This window comes from Emydura macquarii, unplaced genomic scaffold (genome assembly GCF_026122565.2).
Source record: "Emydura macquarii macquarii isolate MOO-44397 ecotype Brisbane River unplaced genomic scaffold, CSIRO-AGI_Emac_v2 contig_554, whole genome shotgun sequence".
In the NCBI taxonomy this organism is placed as follows: domain Eukaryota; kingdom Metazoa; phylum Chordata; order Testudines; family Chelidae; genus Emydura; species Emydura macquarii.
The window spans coordinates 5,060,991-5,079,262 of NW_027130691.1; the positions used below are offsets into that span (position 1 = coordinate 5,060,991).

The 18,272-nt window shown below is 49.1% G+C and overlaps 1 protein-coding gene across 3 annotated transcripts in view; it reads right to left on the reverse strand.

Moving 5' to 3' along the window:
- The window catches only part of SH2B3 (SH2B adaptor protein 3), an 83,029-nt gene extending 77,428 nt beyond the window's left edge, over positions 1-5,601 (reverse strand). For 2 of the 3 annotated variants that reach the window (XM_067539537.1, XM_067539534.1), the window contains exon 1: positions 5,296-5,601. The gene's annotated coding sequence lies outside the window, so the exon portion shown is untranslated. Of the gene's footprint in view, positions 1-36; positions 73-5,295 lie in introns of those variants that run through there. The other variant, XM_067539535.1, reaches the window with a different exon arrangement.
- Positions 5,602-18,272: the final 12,671 nt, after the last annotated feature.

Genomic DNA, 18,272 nt, shown 5'->3' on the forward strand with positions numbered 1-18,272 from the left:
TTAAAAAACAAACCTGCTTTCTATTGGTCTCATTACCTTAGAAATTCAGGTCTCGGTGCTCCATGGGGAACCGATGGACTGTGACGTCACACGAGGCAAGGAAAGTCAAGCTGATTTGTTGAGAGAGGGAGGGATATTTATTCAGACTTTTAAAATTCATTGGGTTTTGCTAACACATGGGAGAAAAAGTCGCTTTGGGAAGGATTTCCAAACTCTGCTCTTTCACTGCAGCAGACAGACAGCTTCCGCATCAGCCTACCAGACCAACAAAAAAAAGGGACTTGACATACCTGATATTTCTAAAGGAAAAAACAAACAGGAAAGAGGCTTCTTTTTATCATAAAGCAGCAAAGAGCCACGACTCCAATATTGCACCGAGAATCGGTCACACTGGAAAAGACGCGACCTGGAACGGCTACCACGCGCTTCCATCCTTTCACATGCTCATTCGAGGGCTGCTGGCAACAGGAATTAGCTCTGCTGTACTGAAAGTCAGTCAGCTACAGCCGGGTACAGGATCTCTCGGCTAGCTAAGGGGCACTGAAGTTAAAAGAGCCTGAACAGCAACTGTCCCTAGAATGACTGATAGCATCAAAACAACCACATTTCAAGGGCCTGATGCAGACTCCCAGTGAAACCAATCGGAGTTTTGCCACTGATTGAAGCAGAAACAAGTCAAGGCATACCATGCCAGGTACTCAGCTGGTTTAAATCAGCATAACTATTCTTATTGATCTCTGGGGAGCCAACGGTTGACCCTCTTAAACTGCATGGGGGAATAGGCTATTAACACTGTCGTCACATATCAAACAGGGGCCCTTTTGTACAGGCCTCGGGACACAATCCTGCAGGCCTTACTCCAGTGCATGGTCCTAATGATAAATGCAAGGGCTGCAGGATCAGCTCCACCATCTCTCTAACACAAAAGAACCCCCCCCCCCAAAAAAACCCTGACTATTTTAAAAAGACACTATCAAATTATATATGGCCCTACACTGAGGATCTGTAAAATTCACCTTTTATAAAACCCAAGAACAAACATGGGTTGTTGTTTTTTTGTCATTAGAGTGGAAATTGCTAAAGCAAAAAAAACCCAAACAAAACAAAAAGGAACAAACTACAAATTAAACAACCCACACGCCCCAAAATTTTACATCCCCAGGGGAGCATCTGCAACCCAAACGCTGCAAAACTGAGCTAAGGTATGACAATCTGAAAATGAAACTGATTGCTCTGTTTCCACTCTTCAGGCCCAAAGAAATGTAACCAATTGATGTAAACCCTGAAAAGTTAATTGGATCTTTTAAAAATACTTTCAGTTTTAACAAGATCAGATGATCATAGCACAGATAAGGACATTAGGGTTTGCCAAATGCATGAATTTTAAAGCTGACAGTCCCCCTTTAAATTCAAGGGCTATTTAACATTCATTCAGCATCTACTTACCCTCCTGCCCTGCTTATGGCTTCTGCTTCTCAAACAACAAAACAGAAAGTCCCCACAACTAAATTCTAAGCAAAATCATTGTTTCTCTCAGGATTACATGCATGAAAGGAACCATTCAAAGTCAGGCAGTCACCTGGCAGGGTTGGGACTGACAGCCTGCTAGATACACCAGCCTGATCATAGATGAACCACGCTGCAGAATCTGATAGTAACCAGTTTTATTGAAGTGGACTTAGGGCTGCAGTCGGGGAGACTGAAATCCTCTCTGCCTGCAGAGTGGCTAGAGCATGGGCGGGAGCCGCGGAAGCATCCTTATGCTACTCTGGACCCTTGAACTGAAGAGACCATCCCTTGGGGAGGAAAAGGCGCTTCGGTCCAGTCCCCATGCATGCAGTCCTTATTCTCTCTAATGAGACCACACCTACAAGGTCCCAGTTGTGGTGGTGGTGGCGGCGGCTGCTGCTTTCATGAGGTGTCCCCTGTCAGGCCAGATTCCTGGCCAGGGGCGCAGTAGGTTGCAAATCACCCCCTCTGTGCCATTGCCACTCACTCTCCCTTGGGCCTTCCCCCGGGAGGAGGCAGCTTTACACTCCCCTAGAAGCCCCACCAATGAAAGCAACCTGAAGGATGCATCGGATCAGCATATCACCTGGCTTACCTGCTCCTACCCCTTTCCAAGCCATGCTGCTGGCAGGCTCCAGCCCCTCAGCAACTGCTGTTTTCCATGCCCCTGGGTTAATTCAGGGATGCAGGGGAATAGAGCATTTAACAACTGAGGGTTACTTTTCATGTGCCTGGCTATTCTCCTGGTCTTACCCAGCCTTAGAGAAATTGGGAGACTATTGGATACCTCCGATTGCTACATTTCCATTAGATTTTCCAATCCTGAGCAGAGTTTTATTTCCAGACAAGTTAGAAGTTGTTAACAGTTAAAATTTTGCAATGTTCCAAAGCCCCTTGACGTTCTCTCTTCAGAATTAAACATACAGCAGTCTAAGTAATAAGAGGAGAATCAGGTTAATGTAACTCCACTGACTTTGGTGGAGTTATTCCTCATTTATACCAGGGTGGGAAGGGATCTCAAGCCCACACATATGGATTTCTGTGCAACACCATATGGATATAGCTGGCCACATTCTGATCTCACTTGGAGTGACTCTGGATTTTCAACAGTATAATATAGTGTACAAATCAATCTCAGTATTCTCCCCAAAAAGTAATTTCTTTAAAAAGGTCCCTGGAATGTCACGCGACAGTACTTGCACACTTTAAAAACCTCCCAGTTATTTCACAGCTGTATCAAACGCCAGCAGGCAGCATACTGATTGACAGTTTATTGCCACCATACCAGGCTGTGACCTGCTTATGAACTGACCTTTGTAAGCGTGAGCCACACGCTGCTTGAAACCCGCACAGCTTGCTGCTAGTAATCGTGACAATAAAATGTGTGTTCCAATCACTCAGGCAAATTAAATTTATTGGAGGGTCTGTGAGGAACAGAATCCATGTGGATAATGACCTAACACACCATTAGAGGTATTACAGTAGCTCCAAACTCATAGAATAAAAGAGAGACAGTAAAATAAATGCACTAAGTAGGCACGGATGTGGAAAGTCCTCTTGGGAATTTTTTCTACCGATCTCTAAAGATCCAGAAATATTAAAAAGCCCAACAACCAAGAGAAAGATGGAAAACTGATGCGTGTGCACAATAGAGAGGGACTGAAAGTCAGGAGCTAGTACCCTTAACAACAAAAGACTGCACTGCCTGCAACAAGCGAAGGTAAACTATGGTACATGCTCTCCAGGATGGGCAAAGACAAACTGGGGAGCATGTGTTCCTGGAGGGACACTGGACTTTGAAGGCCTTGTGTGCAAACAGAGCTGTGTTTGATATAAAAATCACACTTTTAGTTAATTGAGTTAACCCAGTGCAATCTGGGCATTTACATAACCTCCTATCAGTTTTAAACTAATATATATCAGTTTAATTTGCATTGGTAAATGTACAGGGGCACACTAAACCAACAGAACCAGTTTCAAACTGCTGTAAGAGCCCACACACAGAAGCTGCACTGGTTTAACTAAGCCACTTCAAGTTAAACCGGTGTAACTTCTGTGTCTAGACAATGTTCCTTTTTACTCAGACACAAAAATGATGAGAGCTATATAAATATCAAAGCAGAACCATGTACCCACTGGGATCAAACCACATTATAATGGACTTGTGGTATAAGTTACATATCAGTGCATTGGTGTAACCCCAGTGCAGAGGTGTAAGAGAGAGTGCAGCTGGAACAGTAACTAACAGGAAGGTTTAAAAATCAGACTCCCCGTTTAGTCATATCCTTTCTCACACGGCTCTCTCCTCTTGAGACCTACTTACTTAGCTTTAGACACATTGTCACACCAGGTCTGAATTTGGCCCTTAATCTTTATAGGCTTGCAGTGGTGACACTCGTGTGTTATAACACCATCCTCCGAACACACAAGAGTTTTGTGAGTGTAGACAGGCTATTTAAGCAGCTTACGTTTTGTTTTATGCCTATGCACTCTGAAGGATTTTGCATAAATCCCACATCCTACTGACGTTTTTCCACAACACAAGGAGATTGCACAAATCTTCGAGGAAATCAAGGGTTTTTACTTTCACTACACACAAGGCAAAACCCCTGTCCAAAGCCACAGCACTCCCATTATAAACACGTCTCCACAGAACAATCCGGGATGCCAGCAGAACGGCCACTCCTAGGTCTCCAATAAATATATATTTATATGTATCCTTCCTGAGGTTTTTATAAACACAAGCAAGAAATTGCAGCTGGGAGAAATGCTGTTCTGTAAATTATAAAGAAAGGGGTTTGGGGGGGGGGGGAGTGGAAGGAGCAACTGACAAGGAACTATTAGGATCTGATCTGGTTTCAATGAAAGGCAAAACCTCCCTTTAATGTCACAGGCCCTTGGAACTCCAGTGACACCAGAGCTGCTGCAGACACCAGCTTCCCCGGGAAAGTTGTCAGTTCCTCTCTTCGCCACTCGCTGAACTCACAGCTTAGCTTACAGCTCCCTTATTGCAAAGGGAAGAGGAGCCCCCGGGCCACCTAACACCCCACCCCCGGCCCAGCTTGAATCCACTGGTAACAGCCGGACAGTCGCATCAACTCCTCCCCGGTTCGCCGGGCAGCAGATCCCAGCAGCCCGGCTGGCAGGGGCCTTTTTTTTTTAACACCCCCCCCCGCCGCCCGCCGGAGCCCCGCCACCTGGCCCAGGGCAGCACACGTGCGAGCGGCGGGCTCGGGACCGGGACGGGCTGGGCGGCTCCTAGAGCCTGAGCGGGAGGCTTCGGTGGGGCGGACGGGGACGGGGCTGCACCGGGAGAGCGGGACGGGTCCCGGGCCAGGGCGCGGCTGGGGGGGACGGAGGAAGGAAAGTAGGAATGGGGGAGGAAGGAAGATGGGGGGCGGATCATGCCCAGCCCCGCGGACAGCAGCCCCAGGAGCGGGGCGATCAGGCCGGAGCGGGGCCGCTCTCCATCACTCCCCCGGGACCGGGACGGAGCCGCGCCGACCCGACCCTCCCTACGCAGCAGGAATAGGAGCCGCGGCCGCCGCTACTTTCACTTTCCAGCGCGGCCCGGCCCCGGCCCCGGCCCGCACCTGCCTCCCCTCCCGCGGGGGCAGCCGGCGGCGCTCGCTGCACGTGCTGCTGCGGGGGGGCGCAGGATCGGGCCCCTTCCCAGCGCCAGGCGGCGGTCGGGGCCAGTGGGCAGCAAAGCCACCAACCCCCCCGGGCCGGGCCGGGCCGGGGCGATGTGGGGGGGGTTGTTCCCCGGGGGAGGCCGGGCCGTACCTGCAGCAGAAGCCGTCCGTGTGGCGCTCGCCCATGGTGCTGCCCGCGGGGGCTCAGGAAGGAAACCCGGGGCGCGGAGCCGGGCCGGCGGCGGCTCCTCGGCGTTTCCGCCCCCGCCGCACTTGCCGGTCGCCTGCCGGGCGGGAGGGGCCGGAGCCCGGCCCGGGCAGCGCGGGTCCCGCTCGGCGGCAGGCGGCGCCCCTCGCCCGGCTCGGCGGTTCAGCAAAGAGCCGCGGCGCGGCTAGCCCCGGCCGGGGGCGGGCGGCAGCTAGCCCGGGGCGGCCTCCGGGTCCGGGCAGCCCCCGCGGGTCCCGGCGCCCACGTGCGCGGCGTCTCCGGCCGGGCCGGGCCGCTGCTGCGCGGGTCTCTCTAGTCCCCGGGAGCTCGGCTCGCTCCGGCGGGGGCCGCGGCCGCCGCTGCTGCTTTATGGCCCTTTATTGAAAAGGCGCCGTTCGGGCCAATGGCGAGGCGAGGGACTGGCTGCGAGTCCGGGCTGGCCGCAGAGGATCCGGTGCATGTGACCCGCCGGGGCAGGGCCGGGCCGGGCCGAGCCGAGCCGGGCGGAGGAGAAGCAGCAGCAGCAGCTGCCCCCGGCCTCGTCTTATCTCCGGCTGGAAGGGCAGAGACGTAAAACCAGCCGCCGCCTGTCGCCAGCCTGGGCCGCCAGCCTGCACTGCCGGGACGCGAACCCGCGGAGCCAGCGCCCAGCCACGGAACGACCCGGCCGGCTGCCTCGATTTCCCTCCAGCGCGGGCTTTACCGCAGCGCTCCTCGGGCTGCCGCAGCTGCCCGCCCCGTGCCGCTGCAGCGGGCGCCCTCTGGCGGTACGGCTGGGGCAGCAATTTGGGGGCCCTTTTGTGGGTGGTTGAAAGTTGCGTTTTATTTCATTCTTCATCGCAGCGCCTAAGGGGGGGGGGAGAAAAAAAAATCAGCGGCTTTTAAGTTAAAGAAGAGCCAAAGAAAAATAGGAGATCACCGGCTTTGCGTTCTCCAGATGATATTCAGCGCGAAAGCGCCATTTAAATAGGCCACAGCTAGAAAAGTTTGTGGTGAGGGGCTAATTTGCATTCCTGTTTGCAAAGCGCTTTGAGATCCTTGGAGGCAGGGGCTACTTAAGTATTGGTATAGTAGAGATTTCCGGTAGTCTTCCCCCCCCCCCCCCCTTCTTTATTACCAGGGATGTTTTCAGAAAATGAATCTTTGTTCCTTAAAAGCCTTATTGGCTCTGCTGTGTTACAGCACAAGGGAGGCTGTCCTGCTCTTCATACGCTTGTGACTTGTCTGAGACTTATTTTTTCTTCTTCTTGGTTTTTATCCTTCCATCTCCGTTAAAAGAAGCAATCCCTCTGCACGCTACAAGCTGTGGGATGTTAACCACACCTGAAAGGTATCGATCATAGCAAAGAGCGTTGCCCTGATTCTCCTTTAGCTCTGTTTTAAGGCGAGGGTCCAGATAAAAAAGGCCATTTCAGGCTGTCACAAATGCCTTTCTCTGCGTCAGGCCCGTCCTAGAGGGGAGAATGGACTGCAGCAGCAGCAGTCTTCGCTGTCTCGGAAGCAAAGGGTAGGAGAATTGGCTGCAAGCCGCCGCCTCTGCTCCAGTTTAAGACGGGTCGATGGGGTGATTGCACTATCCCAGAGAATTAAGGGCTGCAGACTGGCCCTCAGACACACGACCTACTGAGCCATTCAACATGACGGGGTAACACTTATTTGTACCTTTTGTTTGTAGAGTGGAACTTGGTTTGTGCAGTCACAACTCCCACTGACTTCCTTGTGAGTCCTGTGTGTGCAAGAATTCCAGGCCAGGGCCCTTTCTTTGCCATTTTGCATTCAGACCTAGAGCACGAAGAGTTGGAAACGCTGGGTGGATGAAAGGTTTCCCCTTCATCTAGAGCAGAACTGCGTACACAGTGACTGGTCCCCTCACTGCAATAGACCACCTGAAGCACCAAAACCTTTGTAGCTTCCTTGAAAAACTGCCTGGGTAAAAAAACACTGGCCCTAACTGTACAGGCACCCACAGCTAACACTGCTGGCTACACGCCTGCCTGTCTGCTTATAATTCCACACTCAATAACTCTGTGTTTTCCTGGGTACAGCTGTTCACACCCTTCTGCCTTGGGAAGCTGAAGGCAGGACACTGGGATCCCGAGTTCAATTCCTGACTTTCCTGCAGCCTTCCGGGTGACCATAAGCAAAGCTCTTATTTGTGCTTCAACTCTGCAGCTGTAAAAAAGGGGGTTCATAATCCTTCCTTTGTGTGTTGTGTCTAGTTAGTAAGAGACAGTCCCAGCCTACTGAGCTATGTATAGGCACAGCCCTTAGCACAGTGGGATCCCATAAGACAAACAGAAATAATTGTGTTGAACAATACCGCACCAGATCCCTGCCTCGTCTCCTGTGTATAATATGACCCCACAAACCTCAGTATGTGAAATATATTTACCTCCAGACGTATTTGGAAGCATCTCTATAAAACACAGACTACGAGTTCTTTTGATTGCCTTTTTACTGTTGCAAGGGACTTCTTTATCCACACTAGCTGAGTGCTAAATAGAGGGCCTCATCCGGCAAAGCTCCCATTGACGTCCTGGGGAGTTGTGTATCTGCGGCCACGCTGCAGGATCAGGCCAACTGCAGGTAGCTGGAGCATCCGACAGTCTCCGAGTTCAGGTCGTAGCCCCGCGGAGCAGGCCATATATGGCATTCTCTCCCTGTTGTTGGTGTTGCGTCACGTCAGCCGGAGTCATACCGTGTCCCCTCTGGGCCCGATCACGCCGTGCAGGCGGCACAGCCACGCCGTTACTCAGAGGGTTAAGCAGATGTTTATTTTTAGCTAAGATTCTTTGTTTACTCTGGTGCTCCTGGAAAGCGACTTCCTGTCAAGGAACATTAAACATCAGTGACTGGCCCTGCGGCTGTGCCAGGCCCATGCTGCTTTGCCGAACTGGAGTGCACCAGGAAAGCCTCTGTAAAAGGCCTCATCTAGGGTTTCTCTAAGGATAAAGGGTGACGCACTCCCCGCCCAGTTCCCAGGGCGTCCGATTGTTTGAGCAGATGCCTCGTTCGCTGAAAGTTTTCTAAAGGCTTCAGTGCTGCTCTTGTAGATTTGAAGAATGGTTCCTAAAGAAGCTATCCGGGATCTCCGTGAGCTCATGGCTATCTAGGTTTAAAAGGTCTGGAGAGCTACTGATGCATGCTGTTTAATGATTAATTAGTTATTAATGCAGTATGCTCAGCCCTTTACATCACACAGAACAAAGACAGTCTCTGCCCCCAAAGAAGCCGGTATCTCAGAGTGGACAGGATGCATTGGGAAGCCAAGAAGAGTGAAGGGCTAGCATTCTATATAAATCATCCTTAGTATTATCGACTCACTACATTGAGTCTGCAGAAGCCACTGGAGCGTGGGCTTTGCTGGACTGAAATAGGGAGGGCACATGGGGCAGTGAGTGTGAAAAAAGGTGGGAGACAGCAAGGAGGCAGCACCGGGGAAGGGAAACGGTTGCTGTGTCAGTTCTATGCCCATTATACTCCGCGAATAGCTTATTAGTTAGTTGTAGGGGAGTGCGTGTAGTGGTAACTGCAAGGTTCTGGGAGTCTGGGCTTCTCTTCCAGCCCTGCCACTGTGCGATGTTGGGCGATCTTCGTTGCTCTGTGCCTCAGTTTCCCTATCTGTAAAATGAAGCTATTCACACTCACTGTGGGACCTAATCACTGTGGGCAAAGCACGTCGAAATCCTTGGATCAAAGGATTCATGTATATAGCGTCTGGCACCAAAATGGGCACTGAACATCAAAATAATCCCCCGGGGGGCAAATCCCAACGAGACTCAGAGCCCACCCTGGGGCCATCCCCTGGGGAGAGCTGGTTTGCCTGCCTGGGGCAGGGTTAGTGTAAGGGATCTGTTTCCTTTGAACACATTAGGCTGGGACCAAGAGCTGCAAATTTTCCAAAAAACCCTAAGGCTGTCAGGCTGCATTGCCCAAATATCCGGGCAGAAGGCGGGGGGCAGCTACTGTCTAGTGGTTAGAGCAGCCCAGCGCTGCAAAAGTGCCAGGCTCGTGTCTGGATCACACAAGTGAGTCCTTGATTCTCGGAGGTGCTCCCATGAGCCCTTTAATAACCACTCCTTGAACTGCCGTCACCCTCGCATGGGAGCTATGTATCGAGAAAACAAGCCAATCTTGATTTAAAATCGCCAGTGATGGGGAATCCATTACAACCCTTGGTAAGTTGCGTAGGTTGAGTCATGGCACCTCTGATGTTGGGATTCCCGCCGAGACCTCTTTCCACTCGGCTTCCCAAGGGCTCAGTTCGATTCCCGCCTTTGTCACTCAGGTATCTTTATTTGGCATACAGCAGTGCTACGCTGAGTTGATCAGACTCAAACACAGGGGGGATGGATCAGAACTGCAGAGTGACACCAAAACCTCCCTTTCGCTACATTGCACATCTCCCTGCATTCACTATACAGTGCATCACACATCTTCGGCTTGGCTTGGTTTTGCAGGAATGAATTCCTGTGCAGCATGCTCTGTCCACCCCTTGACCGTCTCTTCAACGAGCTAAACAGATTGAGCTCCACGACTCTCTCGTTAGAAAGCATGCTTTCCAATTCTTTAATCATTCGGGTGGCTCTTCTCTGAACCTTCTCCAGTTTATCAAGGTCCTTCTTGAACTGTAGACACCAGAATGGGATGCAGCATTCCACCAGCAGTCACACCGGGCCAAATACAGAGGTAAAATAACCTCTTGGCTCTTACTCAGAATTCCTGTTCATGCAGTCCAGGAGCACCTTAGCCCTTTTAGATGCAGTGTCACCCAGAGCTCACCTTTGCCTGTCGCCAAAGACTTCACCAAGTCCTTTGTAGAGTCATTGATTCTCAGGATAGAGAATTTCATCCTGTAAGTGTGAAATGCATATTGTTTGATTACACCCAGGTTACCAAGTGATTCAGTTCGCTCTGTAGCAGGGACTTGTCCTCTTCATTATTTTCCACTCCCTCAATCTCTGTGTCATTTGCACACTTTAATCAATGATGATTTTACATTTTCTTCCCGGTCTTTGATTAAAATACAAAATGTTACAAGGCAAAGACCTGATCCCTGTGGGGACCCACTAGAAACACACCCACGCCATGATGATTCCCCCATTTGCAAGTTACATTTTGAGACCTATCAGTTAGTTAGTTTTTAGTGCATTTGGGGTGTGTCATGATGAATGTGTATTGTTCTAGTTTCTTAGTCAAACTGTTGTGCAGTGCCAAATCAAATGCCTTACAAAAGTCTAAGTACAGTAGAACCTCGGTGTTACAAACATCAGAGTTACGAATGGCCAGTCAACCACACACCTCATTTGAAACCGGAAGTACACAATCAGGCAGTAGCAGACAAAAAATTAAAAAAGCAAATACCGCACAGTACTGTGTTAAATATAAACTACTACAAAATAAAGAGAAAGCAACATTTTTCTTCTGCACAGTAATGTTTCAAAGCTGTAATAAATCAATGTAAAGTTTTGACAGAGCAAGCATAACATTTTGTTTGAACATTTCAGAGTTACAAACAACCTCCATTCCCAAGGCATTCATAACACTGAGGTTCTACTGTATGTTACAGCAACTATGTAAACTCATCAAAAATGATATTTTTAGTTTGTCAAGATCCATAAACGCATGCTGAGTGGCATGCTTATATCACCTTCCTTTCATTCTTTATCAAGCGAGTCCTGTATTAGCATTTCCATTATTTTGCCCAGGACTGATAATTACTCAGATAATCCTGTTTATCTTTTTTAAACGTTGGTACAACATTTACCATTGTTAGGGTTCCTTTTGTTCCTCATATACTTAGAATAGCTCCTCCTCATTGTCCTTAACTTTGCTTCTCATCAATTTCTCCTCATATCCTTTTGCTTGCCTTATCAATGTTCTACAATTCCTAGCTACTAATTCTTTCATTTCATTCACCTTTTTCTGTTTAAATTCTTTCTGCCTGCTGATTTGGCTCATCATTGTTTTCAGCTTTCTGCAGTTTGGCACTTTTAAAGCTCCAAGGCCTAGATCTTCCACAGTATATAGGAAATCAGTTGATGTTAGGAGCATAAATAGCTTTGTGAATCTGGGCCTAAGTATATAGATTACTAATTGGGACGTTAATCTGTTCGCACATGATCACCTGTACCTAAACAACCACAGACTATTTGCTTTGTGATTAGCTCCTCTCTCGCTGGCAAGCTGGGGTCTAACAGAGAATCCCCCCATGTTGGATGCCTCACTTTTTGAGTTAAGAAATTGTCATCTGTAACTTTTAGAACTTCCAGGGATGTTTTGGTCCAGGCAGCATGCGACCTGCAGCATATGGCACTTGGATTGACGTCCCCTGTGAGAAGACAGCTCTTTTTTCTGATGCATTATAGACAGGTGCTTAAATCATCCTCTCACTCCAAACAGTCGCTCTCTGCTTGGCACAGCGGGGTGCAGTTTTGCAAGCGTGCGGCTTTCTCCTCTGGGGAGCCTCTGACCAGAACAGCAGGGGCAAGCAGCCAGCCACAATTGCCTGAAACCCTTGCATGTAAGAAAGGCGGCAACAAACCTAAACGTGAGTTCCTGGTGCCATCTGGTGGACATTTGTAGTATTGTGCTGGATAATAAAGGAGGGTTTGTTGGCTAATAAATGTTTTTATATCAGCTTTCACATGCTAGCCCTGTGTTTACCTGGCTTTCACCAGGCAGGGGTAACAAATTCACACATTCAAAAATGCCAGCACACAAACCAGAAGGGTTGTCACAAGACACTATTGAATATAGGGCCTTCTTTCGCGTTCTGTCGTGGTATGGTCACTAGGGGCTGAACTGTGGAACCTCTGTATTGGGTGGACCCTCACGCCATCATTGGCAGATACTGGTTTCTCACGTGAGCTACCAAATAACTCTTAGCCCTTGTGCGGCTTTGCCCGGGTGTGTACTTTGCCAGGGGGTCATATAATTGCAAGACAGCTGTAAAATATTGGGGATTAGGACTTCTGGATTTTACTGCTGTCTCAGAAGGCAGTGCTAACTAGTGGTTACAGCCAGGCTAGCCAACCACATAGATCTGGCACATTCAGCCTGAATGGCAGCGTGGATGACACTTCAGTCAGGCATATTAGAAGCTTGGTTTCTATTCCCAGTGACCTTCTGTAACCTTTCGGTTAACTTATCTGTAACATGTAACACTAAGCTAGGGGGAGTGGTAGATACCCTGGAAGGTAGGACCTAAACAAACTGAAGGATTGGGCCAAAAGAAATCTGATGAGGTTCAACAAGGACAAGTGCAGAGTCCTGCACTTAGGATGGAAGAATCCCATGCACAGCTACAGACTGGGGACTGATGAGCTAGGCAGCAGTTCTGCAGAAAAGGACCTGGGGGTAACAGTGGCTAAGAAGCTGGAGATGAGTCAGCAGTGTGCCCTGGTTGCCTAGAAGGCTAATAGCATATTGGGCTGCATTACGTGGAGCATTGCCAGCAGATCACGGGAAGTGATTATTCCCCTCTATTCGGCATTGGTGAGGCCGCATTTGGAGTATTGTGTCCAGTTTTGGGCCCCGACTACAAAAAGGATGTAGACAAGTTGGAGAGAGTCCAGCGGAGGGCAACAAAAATGATTAGGGGGCTGGAGCACAAGACTTGTGAGGAGAGGCTGAGGGAACTAGGCTTGTTTAGTCTGCAGAAGAGAATGAGGGGAGATTTGATAGCAGCCTTTAACTACCTGAAAGGGGGTTCCAGGGAGGATGGAGCTAGGCTGTTCTCAGTGGTGGCAGATGACAGAACAAGGAGCAACGGTCTCAAGTTGCAGTGGGGGAGGTCTAGGTTGGACATTAGGAAAAAGTTTTTCCCTAGGAGGGTGGTGAAGCACTGGAATGGGTTACCTAGGGAGGTGGGGGAATCTCCATCCTTAGAGGTTTTTAAGCTGCAGCTTGACAAAACCGTGGCTGGGATGGTTTAGTTGGGGTTGGTCCTGCTTGGAGCAGGGGGTTGGACTAGGCACCTCCTGAGGTCCCTTCGAACTCTATGATTCTATGAGGGGGAAATTATACTTGCCTACTTCCTAAGGGCTGGGCCGGAGGCCTCCCTCCATAACAAGGGCTGTGAAGGGCCCCGAATTATAAACAGCAGTGAGCAGAAGCGGTGAGCCTAGAACTCGGGGTCTCCTGGTGCCTAGACTTCCCCCCAGCTTTTCCCCCTTTGCCTACAGGCTATTTTGTTAGGTTGGGCCCTCGTGCATCTGGGCAGCATCGCCTGAGTTGACCGTGCGCTGGACCAGGGAGCCTGGGTCGGCTGACGTAGAGACTGAGGGCAGGGGAGAAGCTGGGGAACCTCAGCCCTGGTCTAACTGGGGAGAGTGCGTCAGTGGATTTGCGAGCTGTGAATTTGGGCCCAGATCCTTAGAGGTATGTAGGCGCCTCAGTGAAATCAATGGGAGTTAGGTGCCTGAATACCTCTGAGGCTCTTGGTCAGGTGCTTAGGCTTGGAGGGAGGAGAACATTCAGACGGGAAGGATTTAAAACCCCCAAGCTGGCGATCTGACATTAAACCAAGTAGGTGCTCCTGGGAGCTAGATTGCTCTGCTTCCCGGCCAATCTCTAGCCATGCTCACTTTTCTGGGTCTGCTCCATCCAGCCCCTCTCTCGCCTCTGGATCCAGCCATCCAGCTCTCGCCTCTGGATCTCCAGCACTGCAGAGCTGGAGGGAGCTGGCTTTCCTTTGCTTGGGGAGGGCACGTGTCTCTTAGCTCCCAGTGAAAGAGCAGGGGTTTCACAAAACATGTCATGGACAACCTTGTCCCATGATGCAGATACAGTGGGGATTCCTGCTTCAAACTGATGGAACGATATGGCCCATAAGCTCCCCACTCCCCCTTCTCCAGGGGCTTGTCAGGAATTTGCAGCCAGTGGCCATTAACGGACACTCCCAAAAAGCCCCAGAGGTTTGTATCAGTGGCATTTCAAGGCTAGAGTTTCAACAAACATATAACATAGTAAACGGACCATGAAATCCCTTGGCTTCATTTGCTAAGCTTTCAATCTCTGCTCTCTTGGGGTGGAATCCCAGGAACTCTTCAGTCACCCTGCAAAAACTGGAAGTCAAGATCTCCCGCAGTATAACTAATGATTACGCAAACGTGCAAGAAAACACCTCGCCCACCTCGCTCTCTGTACAGCCCCTATTACCAGAGAACAGAAGCGCATCGCAATCATTCGTGTATTTATCCTCAGCACCCCTCCTTAGCCCCACTTTACAGATGGGGAAACTGAGGTGCAGAGCGTCTAAGGACACACAGAAAGTCTGGGGCATATCAGGGAACTGAAGCTATGCCTCCGAAGTCCCAGTCTAACACCCTAACATCTGGAATCTAAACAGTCCTTTCCTTGGTACACAATGAAATAAACTAAGGAACACCCCCCGTTTAAGCCACCCACCAACTCTTTTCCCCCTAAATGGTAATTTGTTTTTCCCACATTTCAAATAAAATGACATTTTATTTTTTCCAAAGTTTAATTTTTGTAAAAGGTGTGAAAATATCTCCAGTTAGCTCAGCTTTTACAAACTGACCCCCCCCCCCCACGTCAACATTTGGGGGCTGAACTATTTGCAATACTAGTGAAATACAATATTGTACTAGTGCAATACAATACTAGTGAAATACTAGTGAAATTTCCTTCCCCTCTGGATTAGGGTGATGGGAAACCATCAGACTAAAACCAATAGGTAAATACGGACTAAAGAGGAAACCCTCTTAACTAATTAGTCAGCAGGACAGCAGCCTGCCAGCAAATTGTGCTCCTGGCTGCCTTTAATTGCTTTCCAGAGGCTCTGCTTGATTGTTTACTTACCTTGGAGTTAGGCGGCTGGGTTTTCACTGGGATGCCCTGACCTGGGCCCAGCCAGCAGAGGACAGGCACAGCCTCGTTTACAAGCCGCAGCTGCCCACACTAATGAGCTGTGCCTGTTTATATGGATCGTGCCACCCTGCCATGGGGAAGGAAGGCTCATGGTAACTGGAAGTAGTGTGGGGGCGTGGTTCACAGCATTCACCAGGGTGATTACGCAAGGTCGGATCCCGGCTAAGGCCTCATCTACATACAGATACGTGCTGCACCAGACCTGACTTAGCACACAGCCTTGAGATGCCGAGACTGGTTTCAAACCAGCTTGTAGCAATGAGTTTACACCTTTAGTTCAACCGCGTGTTTAGATCTGGCCTCTGTGCCCAATCCTGGGAGCCGCCGGGCAGAGCACCCTCAGCTCTTTGCAGGATCGGGCCCGAAGGGAATAAGGCAAACACTGCACTGCTCCATTTATGGCAGCACCTGGCCGAGGGAGGCTGCATGCTATGGCCATGAGCACCCTTTGCCAAGTGAGACGAAGGTTACCCACCTCATGCGCTCATGCAGTCAGCTGGCTGGGGGCCCGATCCAACTCCCACTGAAGTCTGTGGTTGACCTCAAACGCCTTCCAGGTAATGCCTTCCTCTAGGACTCACAGCGCCTCGTCTCGCCCCCTCCATGCCTCTCTTCTCTTCTGAAAAGTCTGCCCCGCAGGGACTGCCTTGATCTTTGCATCTTGTGACGTGCCCAGCATGGCATTAGTGCTTAAGAAATCAGCAGCAACGATTCATTTTGAATGGCGGCTTACGCTCGGCATGCAACACGAGCGCCTGCCCCTGCACACATGCTTGAGTCGCTTTGCACACTTAGCCCACATCAGTCAATGCACCGAAGGGGCAGGTTTGCACAGCCAGGGCGACACGGTGGATAGAATCAGCTGGCACTGCAGTGCCAGTCTGGTGAGCAACTGATCACCTTTTTCCCCCACCTCGTGGTCACCTGTTGGTGTTGCCAACGTAGTCATTTTCCACCCCCCTCTAATCTCCATTCCTGGAGAAAACACAGGTAGGCGCTCAGATGTGGTGCCATGGAGACTGAGATAGCGTTTGATTAGCCAAGGGCTCAGCAATAAATGGAAATAAAATACATTCAGAGCTTTAGATATTCAGGCCTGCCTGTAAAGGCCCATGGTTTGTAAGTATATCCTTAGCACGTAGCTGCTTATAGGGGTATAAAACAAAGAATCAAAACCACAGGCCGCCTCTCACTGTGGCAGTCTGAGGCCTGGTACTTTGGCTCAGATGCAGAAGTGGCGACAATGAGCTGGAAAGCGTGCAGTGACATACGCACATGCCAACAGAACATGGAATACCGGGCTGTGAAGAACGTGATCCTGTCTAACACCTTCAGATAAAGAAAAGATCCTAAAACGTTTAAAGGAAACTTGGTTTGCTAGCATTCTGTCTTGCAAAAGAATTACTTAGCCATAGTTGTGGTTGTAAAATCTACGCTCCTTTTTGCTTTGTCTTTATGGAACCCAAATCTCTATTCTCTATTTGAATGGTTTCTGTCTGGTTCTTTGATTGTTTTTGTCTAAGTGTGATCAGTTAAGGCGGTGGGATATGATTGGTTAAAAGAATTATGTTACAACATGCAAGGATTGATTAATGAATCATCTTGTAATATTGTTAAAGAAATGATTGGTTAAGATACATTATAAAAACCAAGGTTAAAACAGGAAGTATTTATTGGTGTGAAGGACTGGGGGGGTCCTAATGGATGCTTGCCTGAAAAGATCCCAATAAACCTGTCGTGTTGCCTGCTGCTGGACTCTGGATTTCTGCTTCTGTCTGTGAACTAAGAACTGAAAGGACTGGGGGGTCCTAACAGTTGGCATTTGGGGAGGGCATTAAAAGGATTTGTAAAGCATCTGCCAAATGACGCCCAGCCTAGGCATCTCTGTGCAGAAGTGGAAAGGTGGGTGGAGAGTGATGCAGGACTATCTAGCAGACCCTGCAACAATAGACTGTTCGGAGAGAAGATAAAAACAAGGGCTGATTCGAGTGCCCTTTCCAAACCCATTCTCCATTGCAGAGAGGAAAGTCTCTACCTGCCACAGAAACCACCAGCTGTGTTGCAGTGCTGAGCCTGGGGGCTGATGTAATTTCTGTTTTTATTCCAAATTAGAATAGCAAGCCAACATTAATTAGAATAAAAAGCCAAAATTTCCTGCAGAATGAAAATTCCATAACATTTCTATTGAAGACCATCATGACATTCATCTATTTACTATTAAAAAACATACGTTAATATGAGAGGCAAACCAAAATTAATGAAAATGAAACATTTTTACCTTATCAAAATGTTTTGCCAACAGGGGGGTGGTTTGCTCAGTAATTGCTGTTCTGTTCATTCCCTCTGAAGCATCTGCCATTGGCCACTGTCAGAAGACAGGATACGGGGCTAGAAGGACCACTGGTCTGACCCAGTCTGGTCGTTCTGATGTTCTTATGTTTCGGTTTGACTTTTTTCCCCATCAAAATTTTCAGCCAAATTGACACGTTCCTGCCAAATGTTTTGATTTTGACAAAACTGCATTTTTTTTCTCTTCTGAGCAAACACTGTCCTCCTCCAAAGAAAAACCTAAATATGAGGTACCTGCACGTGTCTACAAGGGGCCTTTGATTCCCATACACGGGCATAATTGTAATACTATCCTGGCCCAAACTCACCCTTAGCTTCAGTCATGAGTATCACAGCGTACATCACCATAGGCTTCAGTGGTTTGTGCATTTCCTTTTCATGTGGGTGAGGAGGAAGGCTTATTTTTCATGTTATTGTTTGATTGCAAATTATTTTCTGGCAGTAAGATGACAAAAAGATTCTGTTCTTGTGAAAGAAGCAATCATGTCTATATACAGTATGTGACGGTATCCTGCATAGGATAATGCAGTCACTAGATTTGTCAGGTGATTGTGCAATGTACACCTCACTCAATCACTGCCCCATATAAGGAATCTTGCCGCAATGAAATAATGATTGCGCCAGCACTTTCAGATGGGGGTCACTGGCTGTATCCGTCTGAAAGAGTGGCCAAGGAA